Source organism: Mesoplodon mirus, assembly GCF_964341445.2.
Source record: "Mesoplodon mirus genome assembly, chromosome: 12".
In the NCBI taxonomy this organism is placed as follows: domain Eukaryota; kingdom Metazoa; phylum Chordata; class Mammalia; order Artiodactyla; family Ziphiidae; genus Mesoplodon; species Mesoplodon mirus.
The window spans coordinates 7,454,424-7,467,720 of NC_138988.1; the positions used below are offsets into that span (position 1 = coordinate 7,454,424).

General features: G+C 42.3%; 1 protein-coding gene across 3 annotated transcripts in view; it reads right to left on the reverse strand.

Moving 5' to 3' along the window:
• OGG1 (8-oxoguanine DNA glycosylase) overlaps window positions 1–13,297 on the reverse strand; it is a gene marked incomplete at its 3' end in the record, with an annotated part of 40,405 nt that overhangs the window by 5,896 nt on the left and 21,212 nt on the right. For 2 of the 3 annotated variants that reach the window (XR_014295427.1, XR_014295428.1), the window contains exon 8: window positions 12,966–13,082. The exons of the other annotated variant lie outside the window; for it this stretch is intronic. The remainder of the gene's footprint in view (window positions 1–12,965; window positions 13,083–13,297) is intronic. 3 annotated transcript variants of the gene reach the window in all.

Below are 13,297 nucleotides of genomic sequence, written 5' to 3' on the forward strand. Positions count from 1 at the left end.
CAGCATGGGTCCCCAGGCCAGTTCTGGGGACCTGACTGTTAGATGCTGGGTCCCAGGTGACTTCTGGTAAGAAGGAAGCAATGGGAGACTTCCCTGGTGGCGCAGTGGTTAAGAATCTGCCTGCCAGTGCAGGGGACACGGGTTCGAGCCCTGGTCCAGGAAGATCCCACATGCTGCAGAGCAACTAAGCCCACGAGCCACAACTACTGAGCCCATATGCCACAACTACTGAAGCCCACGTGCCTAGAGCCCACGCTCCTCAACAAGAGAAGCCACAGCAATGAGAACCTGGTGGCCTAGTGGTTAGGATTCTGGGCTTTCACTGCTGTGGCCTGGGTGGGGGAACTGAGATCCTAAAGGCCACAAGGCACAGGCAAAAAAAAAAAAAAAAGCAATGGCTGGAACTTTGTGGAAAAATGATCAGAGGGTAAATTCCTTTCCTGATCTGTGACTGAGGACTCAAAGGAGAGAACTAAGCACAAATGGATCATAACTCACTTGTTCGTGTATTAACTCACTCCATTTCTTCTCTTCACTCACCTCATTGAGTTATTCACTCCATCTACCTGCCTCCTTTTCCTCATTCATACTTTTGTTTCCTTACTCAGTGACCCTGTTACCGTGGCTAAGAGCTATGTAGGTGACTAAGGCTTCAGAGGTGGGGAGGCAGCTGGGCAGACAACCAAGACACAAGGCAATAAAAGCAATAATAGAAGAATGTACAAAATGTGTAGGGACCTGGGACAGAGAATGGTTTAACAACAGCTCAGAGGGTCAGGAAAGCCTTCGGGAAGGATGTGGAAAGGAGGTTGCCGATCAGAAGATATTCCAGACAAAAGGAACAGGAAGGCACAAAGGTGCGAACAGCTTGCCTGCTTAGAGAGAGGTGAGAACTTCAGTGTGACTGGAGCCCTGGGTGTGTGGAGGGGGAGGGAAGGATGAGAGATGAGGCGGAAAGTAGGTTGAGACCAGGCTGGAATAGCCTTTGGATGGCAGGTTAAGCAGCACTGGTTTTATTCTTGAGGTCAACGGCTCTCAAAGTGTGGTTCCTGAACCAGCAACATCAGCATCACCTGAGAACTTAATAAAGATGCACATTCTCTGGGCTTCCCTGGTGGCGCAGTGGTTGAGAGTCCGCCTGCTGATGCAGGGGACACGGGTTCGTGCCCCGGTCTGGGAAGATCCCACATGCCGCGGAGCGGCTGGGCCCATGAGCCATGCCCGCTGGGCCTGCGCGTCCGGAGCCTGCGCTCCGCAACGGGAGAGGCCACAGCAGTGAGAGGCCCGCGTACCGCAAAAAAAAAAAAAAAAAAAGATGCAAATTCTCAGGGCCCAGACCTACCCAGTCAGTAGGGCTACAGGTGGGGACCAGCTGTCTCTGTTTTAGCACGCCCTCCAGCTGATTCCTAATGCATTGTACAGTTTGGGCATCACTTTCCTAGGGAGTATGGAGCCAGGGTTGGTTTGTGACCAGGGCAGTGCCATAATAACACTCTGAAGTGGAGAGTACTCTGATAGCAGCATGTAAGCTATACTGAATAGAGGGGGTGAGGGTGAAATTGAGGCAGACGGGAGTGCAATCATGTGCAAAGAAATACATCTGAGGGACTTCCCTGGTGGTGCAGTGGTTAAGAATCCACCTGCCAATGCAGGGGACACAGGTCCGAGCCCTGGTCCAGGAAGATCCCACATGCCTCGGAGCAACTAAGCCTGTGTGCCACAACTACTGAGCCTGCGTGCCATAACTGAAGCCCACGTGCCTAGAGCGCATGCTCTGCAACAAGAGAAGCCACCGCAATAAGACCGCACACTGCAATGAAAAGTAGCCCCTACTCTCCGCAGCTAGAGAAAGACCGCACAGCTACAAAGACCCAACGCAGCCATAAATAAGTAAGTACGTAAGTAAGTAAGTAAGTAAATAAATAAATAAAAGAAGTAAATACATCTCAGATGGTGGATGTGGCAGAAACTGGTAGATGCCCTTCCAAATCTGTTCTCCCTATCTTCTATAGTAACAGAACTCCTGATTTTTAGCTGGTCATGTGCCTCTGAAAGACTAAATATCCCAGCCTCCTTTGCAGTTAGGTGTGATCACGTAACCAAGTTTTGGCTGACAGGATGTGAGTGGAAGAGATGTGTGTCACCATGAGGTCTTTTTTTTTTTTTTTTTGCGGTTCGCGGGCCGCTCACTGTTGTGGCCTCTCCCGTTGCAGAGCACAGGCTCCGGACGCGCAGGCTCAGCGGCCATGGCTCACAGGCCCAGCCGCTCCGCGGCATGTGGGATCTTCCCGGACCGGGGCACAAACCAGTGTCCCCTGCATTGGCAGGCATACTCTCAACCACTGTGCCACCAGGGAAGCCCCAATATGAGGTCTTGAGTCCCAGCGCGTGTGCCCTCCATGTCCCACTCTTCCCCTGGCTGGGATGAGGCATGGTGGCCACCCATCTTGAAATATGTGCTCAACGACACCATAGGAAAAGCTGAGCAATAAGATAAGAAGTTAGGGTCCCTCGCAGTAATCGTACCAGCCTGAGACTGCTGTGGCCAGATTGTTATACACTTCTATTTTATTTAAGTCACAATTATTTTGGGTGTCTCTTAGAGAAACCAAACCTATATTCTAGTTGATACAGTGAGTAGGTGGCATGCCAAGCCCTCTTTTCAAACTATACCTGTTTCCTTCTCTTCCCTTCTTCTCCTCTTTCTTTTCCAAAAGAATTTGAGAATACTTATAACTGAGGGTGTGTCTCATGAGTTTCATAAAATACAAACATAAAGTTAAGCCCATCTGATTTAATGGAGTCACTGTCATTAAGCATTAGATTTAGCTCTAAGCTTCCTGGAAGCTAAGGCAAAAAATGGAAATATGATGCATCAGTCTCAGAACATTTGATATCAGAGTAAAGAGCATCTCCCAGTTTTCAGGACAAAAATTCTAATAATTTGTCATGCTGGAGAAATTTCTCAACTAGAGTCATATGTTGATAAGATTCTCCATAAATTTGGCAGCAAAAGGAGACTGAGTTTCACATGGTGATTTCTTATCACAACCTTTGATGAAAGCTCAGGGCCTACTGTTAAAACAACATTGGGAGGACAGTTATGCAAGGGACAAAGCTAGGGTGATGCTCAGCAGTGTACATGAATTTGATCCTCTCAACAACCTATGTCAAAGCAGGTAATATTATTACACTTATTTTACAGATGAGGAAACCAGGATACAGAAAGGGGAAGGGCCAGATCAGAGAGTTGGTGGTGAGCCAGTATTGTAAGGCAGGTCTTAGACTCTAGAGGCCCTTTTTACACGTCCCTCTCTAGGGCCTACCAGCACCCTCACATACAAAATTGTAGGTATTGTGGGTTGAGAATCAGAGAAAAGCAGAAGAATCATTGCCCCAGACGGAGGGCAGGGGGGAAGATGGCGGAGTAGAAGGACATGAGCGCACTCCCTGTTGCAAGAGCACTCGAATCACAGATAACTGCTGAACAATCATCGACAGGAAGACACTGGAACCCACCAAAAAAGACACCCCACATCCAAAGACAAAGGAGAAGCCGCAATGAGACAGTAAGAGGGGCGCAATCACAATAAACTCAAATCGCATAACTGCTGGGTGGGTGACTCAGAGACTGGAGAACACTTATACCACAGAAGTCCACCCACTGGAGTGAAGGTTCTGAGCCCCACGTCAGGCTTCCCAACCTGGGGGTCCAGCAATGGGAGGAGGAATTCCTTGAGAATCAGACTTTGAAGCCTAGTGGGATTTGATTGAGGACTTCGACAGGACTGGGGGAAACAGAGACTCCACTCTTCGAGAGCACACACAAAGTAATATGCACATCGGGACACAGGGGAAGAAGCAGTGACCCTATAGGAGACTGAACCAGACCTATCTGCTAGTGTTGGAGGGTCTTCTGCAGAGGCGAGGGGTGGCTGTGGCTCACCGTGGGGACAAAGACATTGGCAGCAGAAGTTCTGAGAAGTGCCCCTTGGCGTGAGCCCTCCCAGAGTCCGCCATTAGCCCGACCAAAGAGCCTGGTAGGCTCCTGTGCTGGGTTGCCTCAGGCCAAACAACTAACAGGGAGGGAACACCAACCCACCCATCGGCAGACAAGTGGATTAAAGTTTTACTGAGCTCTGCCCACCAGAGCAACACACAGCTCTACCTATCACCAGACCCTCCCATCAGGAAACTTGCACAAGCCTCTTAGATAGCCTCATCCACCACAGGGCAGACAGCAGAAACAAGAAGAACTACAATCCTGCAGCCTGTGGAACAAAAACCACATTCACAGAAAGATAGACAAGATGAAAAGGCAGAGGGCTATGTACCAGATGAAGGAACAAGATAAAACCGCAGAAAAACAACTAAATGAAGTGGAGATAGGCAGCCTTCCAGAAAAAGAATTCAGAATAATGATAGTGAAGATGGTCCAGGACCTCAGAAAAAGAATGGAGGCAAAGATGGAGAAGATGCAAGAAATGTTTAACAAAGACCTAGAAGAATTAAAGAACAAACACCTAGAAGAATTAAAGAACAAACAAACAGACATGAACAATACAATAACTAAATGAAAAATACACTAGAAGGAATCAATAGCAGAATAACTGAGGCAGAAGAACGGATAAGTGACCTGGAAGACACAATGGTGGCATTCACTGCTGCGGAACAGAATAAAGAAAAAAGAATGAAAAGAAATGAAGACAGCCTAAGAGACCTCTGGGACAACATTAAACACAACAACATTCGCATGATAGGGATCCCAGAAGGAGAAGAGAGAGAAAGGACTCGAGAAAATATCAGAAGAGATTATTGTCGAAAACTTCCTTAACATGGGTAAGGAAATAGCCACCCAAGTCCAGGAAGCACAGAGAGTCCCAGGCAGGATAAACCCAAGGAGAAACATGCTGAGACACATAGTAATCAAACTGACAAAAATCAAAGACAAAGTTATTGAAAGCAACGAGGGGAAAACAACAAATAACATACAAGGGAACTCCCATAAGGTTAACAGCTGATTTCTCAGCAGAAATTCTACAAGCCAGAAGGGAGTGGCATGATATATTGAAAGTGATGAAAGGGAAGAACCTACAACCAAGATTACTCTACCCAGCAAGGATCTCATTCAGATTTGACAGAGAAATCAAAAGTTTTACAGACAAGCAAAAGCTAAGAGAATTCAGCACCACCAATCCAGCTCTACAACAAATGCTAAAGGGACTTCTCTAAGTGGGAAACACAAGAGAAGAAAAGGACCTACAAAAACAAACCCATAACAATTAAGAAAATGGTAATAGGAACATACATATTGATAATTACCTTAAACATAAATGGATTAAATGCTCCAACCAAAAGACACAGGCTCGCTGAATGGATACAAAAACAAGACCCACATATATGCTATCTACAAAAGACCCACTTCAGACCTAGGGACATATACAGACTGAAAATGAGGGGATGGAAAAAGATATTCCATGCAAATGGAAATCAAAAGAAAGCTGGAGTAGCAATACTCATATCAGATAAAATAGACTTTAAAATAAAGAGTGTTATAAGAGACAAGGAAGGACACTACATAATGATCCAGGGATCAATCCAAAAGGAATATATAACAATTATAAATATATATGCACCCAACATGGGAGCACCTCAATACATAAGGCAACTGCTAACAGCTCTAAAGGAGGAAATTGACAGTAACACAATAACAGTGGGGGACTTTAATAACACCTCACTCACACCAATGGACAGATCATCCAGACAGAAAATTAATAAGGAAACACAAGCTTTAAATGACACAACAGACCAGATAGGTTAAATTGATATTTATAGGACATTCCATCCCAAAAGAGCAGATTACACTTTCTTCTCAAGTACACACGGAACACTCTCCAGGATAGATCACATCTTGGGTCACAAATCAAGCCTCAGTAAATTTAAGAAAATTGAAATCATATCAAGCATCTTTTCTGACCACAGTGCTATGAGATTAGAAATCAATTACAGGGGAAAAAATGCAACAAACACAAACACATGGAGGTTAAACAATACATTACTAAATAACCAAGAGATCACTGAAGAAATCAAAGACCAAATCAAAAAATACCTAGAGACAAATGACAATGAAAACACGACGATCCAAAACCTATGGGATGCAGCAAAAGGAGTTCTAAGAGGGAAGTTTATAGCAATACAAGCCTACCTCAAGAAACAAGAAAAATCTCAAATAAACAATCTCACCTTACACCTAAAGGAACTAGAGGAAGAAGAACAAACAAAACCCAAAGTTAGTAGAAGGAAAGAAATCATAAAGATCAGAGCAGAAACAATAGCAAAGATCAATAAAACTAAAAGCTAGTTCTTTGAGAAGATAAAATTTATAAACCATTAGCCAGACTCATCAAGAAAACGAGAGAGAGGACTCAAATCAATAATATTAGAAATGAAAAAGGAGATGTTACAAAAGACACCGCAGAAATACAAAGCATCCTAAGAGACTACTACAAGCAACTCTATGCCAATAAAATGGACAGCCTGGAAGAAATGGACAAATTCTTAGAAAGGTATAACCTTCCAAGACTGAACCAGGAAGAAACAGAAAATATGAACAGACCAATCACAAGTAAGGAAATTGAAACTGTGATTAAAAATCTTCCAACAAACAAAAGTCCAGGACCAGATGGCTTCACAGGTGAATTCTATCAAACATTTAGAGAAGAGCTAACACCCATACTTCTCAAACTCTTCCAAAAAATTGCAGAGGAAAGAACACTCCCAAACTCATTCTATGAGGCCACCATCACCCTGATACCAAAACTAGACAAAGATACTACAAGAAAAGAAAATTACAAACCAATATCACTGAAGAATATAGATACAAAAATCCTCAGCAAAATACTAGCAAACAGAATCCAACAATACATTAAAAGGATCATATACCATATTCAAGTGGGATTTATCCCAGGGATGCAAGGATTCTTCAACATACGCAAATCAATTAATGTGATACACCATATTAACAAATTGAAGAAGAAAAACCATATGATCATCTCAATAGATGCAGAAAAAGCTTTTGACAAAATTCAACACCCATTTATGAGAAAAACTCTGCAGAAAGTGGGCATAGAGGGAACCTACCTCAACATAATAAAGGCCATATACGACAAACCTACAGCAAACATCATTCTCAATGGTGAAAAACTGAAAGCATTTCCTCTAAGAACAGGAACAAGACAAGGATGTCCACTCTCGCCACTATTATTCAGCATAGTTTTTGGAAGTCCTAGCCACGGCAATCAGAGAAGAAAAAGAAGTAAAAGGAATACAAATTGGAAAAGAAGAAGTAAAACTGTCACTGTTTGCAGATGACATGATACTATACATAGAGAATCCTAAAGATGCCACCAGAAAACCGCTAGAGCTAATCAATGAATTTGGTAAAGTTGCAGGATACAAAATTAATGCACAATGGACTTGAGGACATGGGGAGGGGAAGGGTAAGCTGAGATGAAGTGAGAGAGTGGCATGGACTTATATATACTACCAAATGTAAAATAGATAGCTAGTGGGAAGCAGCCACATAGCACAGGGAGATCAGCTCGGTGCTTGGTGACCACCTTGTGGGGTGGGATAGGGAGGGTGGGAGGGAGATGCAAGAGGAAGGAGATATGGGGATATATGTATATGTATAGCTGATTCACTCTGTTATAAAGCAAAAACTAACACACCATTGTAAAGCAATTATACTCCAATAAAGATGTTAAAAAACAAACAAACAAAAAACCCAAAATTAATGCACATATATCTCTTGCATTTCTATACGCTAATGATGAAAAATCTGAATGAGAAATTAAAGAAACACTCCCATTTACCATTGCAACAAAAAGAATAAAATACCTAGGAATAAACCTACCTAGGGAGACAAAAGACCTGTATGCAGAAAACTACATGACACTGATGAAAGAAACTAAAGATGATACAAACAGATGGAGAGATATACCATGTTCTTGGATTGCAAGAATCAATATTGTGAAAATAACTATACTACCCAAAGCAATCTACAGATTCAATGCAATCCCTATCAAATTACCAATGGCATTTTTTTACAGAACTAGAACAAAATATCTTAAAATTTGTATGGAGACACAAAAGACCCCAAATAGCCAAAGCAGTTTTGAGGGAAAAAAACAGAGCTGGAGGAATCAGACTCCCTGACTTCAGACTATACTACATAGCTACAGTAATCAAGACAATATGGTACTGGCACAAAAACAGAAATAAAGATCAACGGAACAGGATAGAAAGCCCAGAGATAAACCCATGCACGTATGGTCAACTAATCTATGACAAAGGAGGCAAGGATATACAATGGAGAAAAGACAGCCTCTTCAATAAGTGGTGCTGGGAAAAGTGGACAGCTACATGTAAAAGAATGAAATTAGAACACTCCCTAACACCATACATAAAAATAAACTCAAATGGATTAGAGACCTAAATGTTAAGACGGGACACTCCCGCACCGCAACGAAGAGTAGCCCCCGCTCGCCACAACTAAAGAAAGCCCGCCCGCAGCAACGAAGACCCAACGCAGCCGAAAAAAAAAAAGACTGGACACTCTAAAACTCTTAGAGGAAAACATAGGAAGAACACTCTTTGACATAAATCACAGCAAGATCTTTTTTGATTCACCTCCTAGAGTAATAGAAATAAAAACAAAAATAAACAAATGGGACCTAACGAAATTTAAAAGCTTTTTCAAAGCAAAGGAAACTACAAACAACATGGAAAGACAGCCCTCAGAATAGGAGAAAATATTTGCAAACGAACCAACGGACAAAGGCTTAATCTCCAAAATATATAAACAGCTCATGCAGCTCAATATTAAAAAAACAAACAACCCAATCCAAAAATGGGCAGAAGACCTAAATAGACATTTCTCTAAAGAAGACATACAGATGACCAAGAAGCACATGAAAAGCTGCGGAGCATCACTAATTATTAGAGAAGTGCAAATCAAAGCTACAATGAGGTATCACCTCACACCAGTTAGAATGGGAATCATCAGAAAATTTACAAACAACAAATGCTGGAGAGGGTGTGGAGAAAAGGGAACCCTCTTGCACTGTTGGTGGGAATGTAAATTGATACAGCCACTATGGAGAACAGTATGGAGGTTCCTTAAAAAACTAAAAATAGAATTACCATATGACCCAGCAATCCCACTACTGGACATATACCCAGAGAAAACCATAATTCGAAAATACACATGCACCCCAATGTTCATTGCAGCACTATTGACAATAGCCAGGTCATGGAAGCAACCTAAATGCCCACTGACAGACAAACGGATAAAGAAGATGTGGTACATATATACAATGGAATATTACTCAGCCATCAAAAGGAACGAAATTGGTCATTTGTAGAGATGTGGATGGATCTAAAGACTGTCATACAGAGTGAAGTAAGTCAGAAAGAGAAAAACAAATATCGTATATTAACGCATATATGTGGAGCCTAGAAAAATGGTACAGATGAACCAGTTTGCAGGGCAGAAACAGAGACACAGGTGTAGAGAACAAACGTATGGACACCAAGTGGGGAAAGCGGTGGTGGTGGTGGTGGTGGGATGAATTGGGAGATTGGGATTAATGTGTATACACTAATATGTATAAAATGGATGACTAATAAGAACCTGCTGTTTAAAAAAATAAATTAAATAAAATACAGAAATTCCAAAAAAAAGAATCATTGCCCCAGAATATGCCTGTGTTAGCCAAGAGAAATTAGTGAGATCTAGTAAATATTAGAGGGACCTCTGAGCCTCTGAAGATAGGCTGCCACTGATAGGGTGAGGAAGTAGGGGTAGGTACCATGGAAGCAAGGGGAAACCCCAAATTTTGAGCTTGATTTCGAGCTTGACTAGAACTTGTGGGGCTTCAAGAATGGAAGGAGAAATAATATTGAAAGTGCTGTCCTAGGGCAGATAATGTCTAGAAAAGGAGAAAAAAACTCTTCTCTGTCTCACTTCTTACTGAGCACCCACTCAATAAGTACCAAGTATGCACTAGGAACCCAAGTGACAACAAGGGAACTAGCCTACTGGGTGAAAGGCATTTTCTAAGTTGTCTCATTCTCAAAATAACCCTACAAAGAAGGTATGATTCTTGGTGTGATTATGTCATGCTCTAGATGAGGAAACTGAGGCTCAGAGCTGTTAAATGATTTGCCCAAGTTCCCACAGCTGGTAAGGGGTGGGGGTGAAGTTTGAACCCAGATCTGACTCCAAATCTTTCAATGCACTATCACTGTTTCATTAGCAGGGAGAGAAAAGGTGTGATGAATTCAACACTTAAATCCATTCTAGGGCTTCCCTGGTGGCGCAGTGGTTGAGAGCCCACCTGCTGATGCAGGAGACACAGGTTTGTGCCCCGGTCCGGGAAGATCCCACATGCCACGGAGTGGTTGGGCCCATGAGCCATGGCCGCTGAGCCTGCGCGTCCGGAGCTTGTGCTCCGCAACAGGAGAGGCCACAACAGTGAGAGGCCCGTGTACGGCAAAAAAAAAATCCATTCTATTTCTTTGTTGTTATTGATGTTAAAATACAATTTAAATAACTGAACACCAAATTGGTACACACCTACCATCTTTTGGCATAATTTTTTTAAAAGTGACTTTTTGATTGTAAAGTTAATATTACCCAACAAAAAAATGTTTGGAGACTACAGACATGTAGAGAGAAGTGAAAGAAACAAAACTGAATCAGAGGGACTTCCCTGGTTGCGCAGTGGTTAAGAATCCGCCTGCCAATGCAGGGGAGATGGGTTCGAGCCCTGGTCCGGAAAGATCGCACATGCTGTGGGGCAACTAAGCCCCATGCGCCACAACTATTGAGCCTGCACTCTAGAACCCGTGAGCCACTACTACTGAAGCCCGCGCGCCTAGAGCCCGTGCTCTGCAACAAGAGAAGCCACTGCAATGAGAAGCCCATGCACCACAAGAAAGAGTAGCCCCTACTCACTGCAACTAGGCAACTAGAGAAAGCCCACTTTTTCAATGAAGACCCAACGCAGGCAAAAATAAATAATTAATTAATGAAAAAAAAAAACCCCTAATCAGATAATTCTTTAACCATTAACATTTGTGGTGTTTCTCTCCACTCTGCTATGAATAATTTGTAGTTTGCATTTTACATTGAAGTTATCAAACTGATACCTGCTTAACATTATAAGCATTTTTTCCCTGTTTTTAAGTAGGTTGCATTACCATCAATTTACGAGCTGTGAAATATTACATCTCGTAGATGTACTTTATGTTTTTTAATCATTCCCTTCTTGGTGATTTCTTGTAAATTTTTCTGTTATAAAAATATTTCTTCAAACATCTTGGCGTGTATACCTTTGTCCTAATTTAGGATTATTTCCCTGAAATTGATTCCCAGAAGAGAAATTCCTGGGTCAAAAGGCCTGGACATTATTTCTTTTTTTAATAAATTTATTTATTTTTGGCTGTGTTGCGTCTTAATTGCTGCGTGCAGGCTTTCTCTAGTTGCGGCGAGCAAGGCCTACTCTTCATTGTGGTGTGCAGGGTTCTCACTGCGGTGGCTTCTCTTGTTGTGGAGCATGGGCTCTAGGTGCACAGGCTTCAGTAGTTGTGGAGTGCAGGCTCAGCAGTTGTGGCTTGCGGTCTCTAGAGCACAGGCTCAGTAGCTGTGGCGCATGGGCTTAGTTGCTTCGAGGCATGTGGGATCTCCTGGACCAGGGCTCAAACCCGTGTCCCCTACATTGGCAGGCGGATTCTTAACCACTGCACCACCAGGGAAGCCCCAGGCCTGGACATTATTTAAGCCTTTGATGCATACTGCCAAATTGCTTTCCAAAAGAAAGATTTTTAGCAAGTCATTTTCCCACCAGAAATGTAGAAGTATCCATTGCTCACACTAACACCAGCTTTTGGGGTTACCAGTTTTTTAAAACTTTATATCTGAGAGGGTATAAATGGCTTCTTTTAGTTTGTACTTCCTTAACTACTTGTGAGGTAGAGAATGTTCCATGTTCATTGTGTTTCATCTGTCTCCTTTGACCATTTATTGGGTTCTTAGTCTGTTATCAATTTTATGTTCTTTACATAATGGAAATATTAACGCATTGTCTGTAAAACATTTCCCCAGTCTGAAGTTTGCCTTTTACTGTTAGTTATGATTTTGGAATAAGGTAGGGTTTTTTTTTTTTGTTGTTGTTTTTTGTTTGTTTCCAAAAACAGAAGTTAAGAATGTTTTTATGTTTGTGATGCAACAGACAAGGGCTTAATTTCCAAAATATACGAACAGCTTATACAACTCAAAAACAAAAAAACAAACAACCCAATCGAAAAATGAGCAGAAGACCTAAATAGACATTTCTCCAAAGAAGAAATATAAATGGCCAATAGGCACATGAAAAGAGGTTCAACATCATTATTAGTGAAATACAAATCAAAATTACAATGAGGCACCACCTCACACTGGTCAGGATGGCCATCATTAAAACGCTACAAATAACAAACGCTGGAGAGGGTGTGGAGGAAAGGGAACCCTCCTACACTGTTGGTGGGAATGTAAGTTGGTTCAGCCACTATGGAGAACAGAATGGAGGTTCTTCAGAAAACTAAAAATAGAGCTACCATATAATCCAGCAATCCCACTCCTGAGCATATATCCAGACAAAACTCTAATCCAAAAAGATACAGGCACCCCTATGTTCACTGCAGCACTATTCACAATAGCCAAGACATGGAAATAACCTAAATGTCCTTCTACAGATGACTGGATAAAGAAAATGGGGTACCTATATACAATGGACTACTACTCAGCCACAAAAAAGAATGAAATAATGCCATTTGCAGCAACATGGGTACAACTAGAGATTATCATATTAAGTGAACCAAGTCAGACAGAGAAAGACAAATAACCATATGGTATCACTTACGTGTGGAATCTAAAATATGACACAAGGAACACCCTGGTGGTCCAGTGGTTAGGATTTGGCACTTTCACTGCCGTGGCTCAGGTTCGATCCTTGGTCGGGGAACTAAGATCCCGCAAGCTGTGCAGCATGGCCAAAAAAAAAATAAATAAATAAGATAAAATATGACACGAAATGAACCTATCTACGAAGCAGAAACAGACTCACAGACACAGAGGACAGATTTGTGGTTGCCAACAGGGAGGGGGTTGGGGGAGGGATGGGGTGGAGGCTGGGGTTAGCAGATGTAAGCTATTATATATGGAATGGATAAACTCAAGGTCCTACTGTATAGC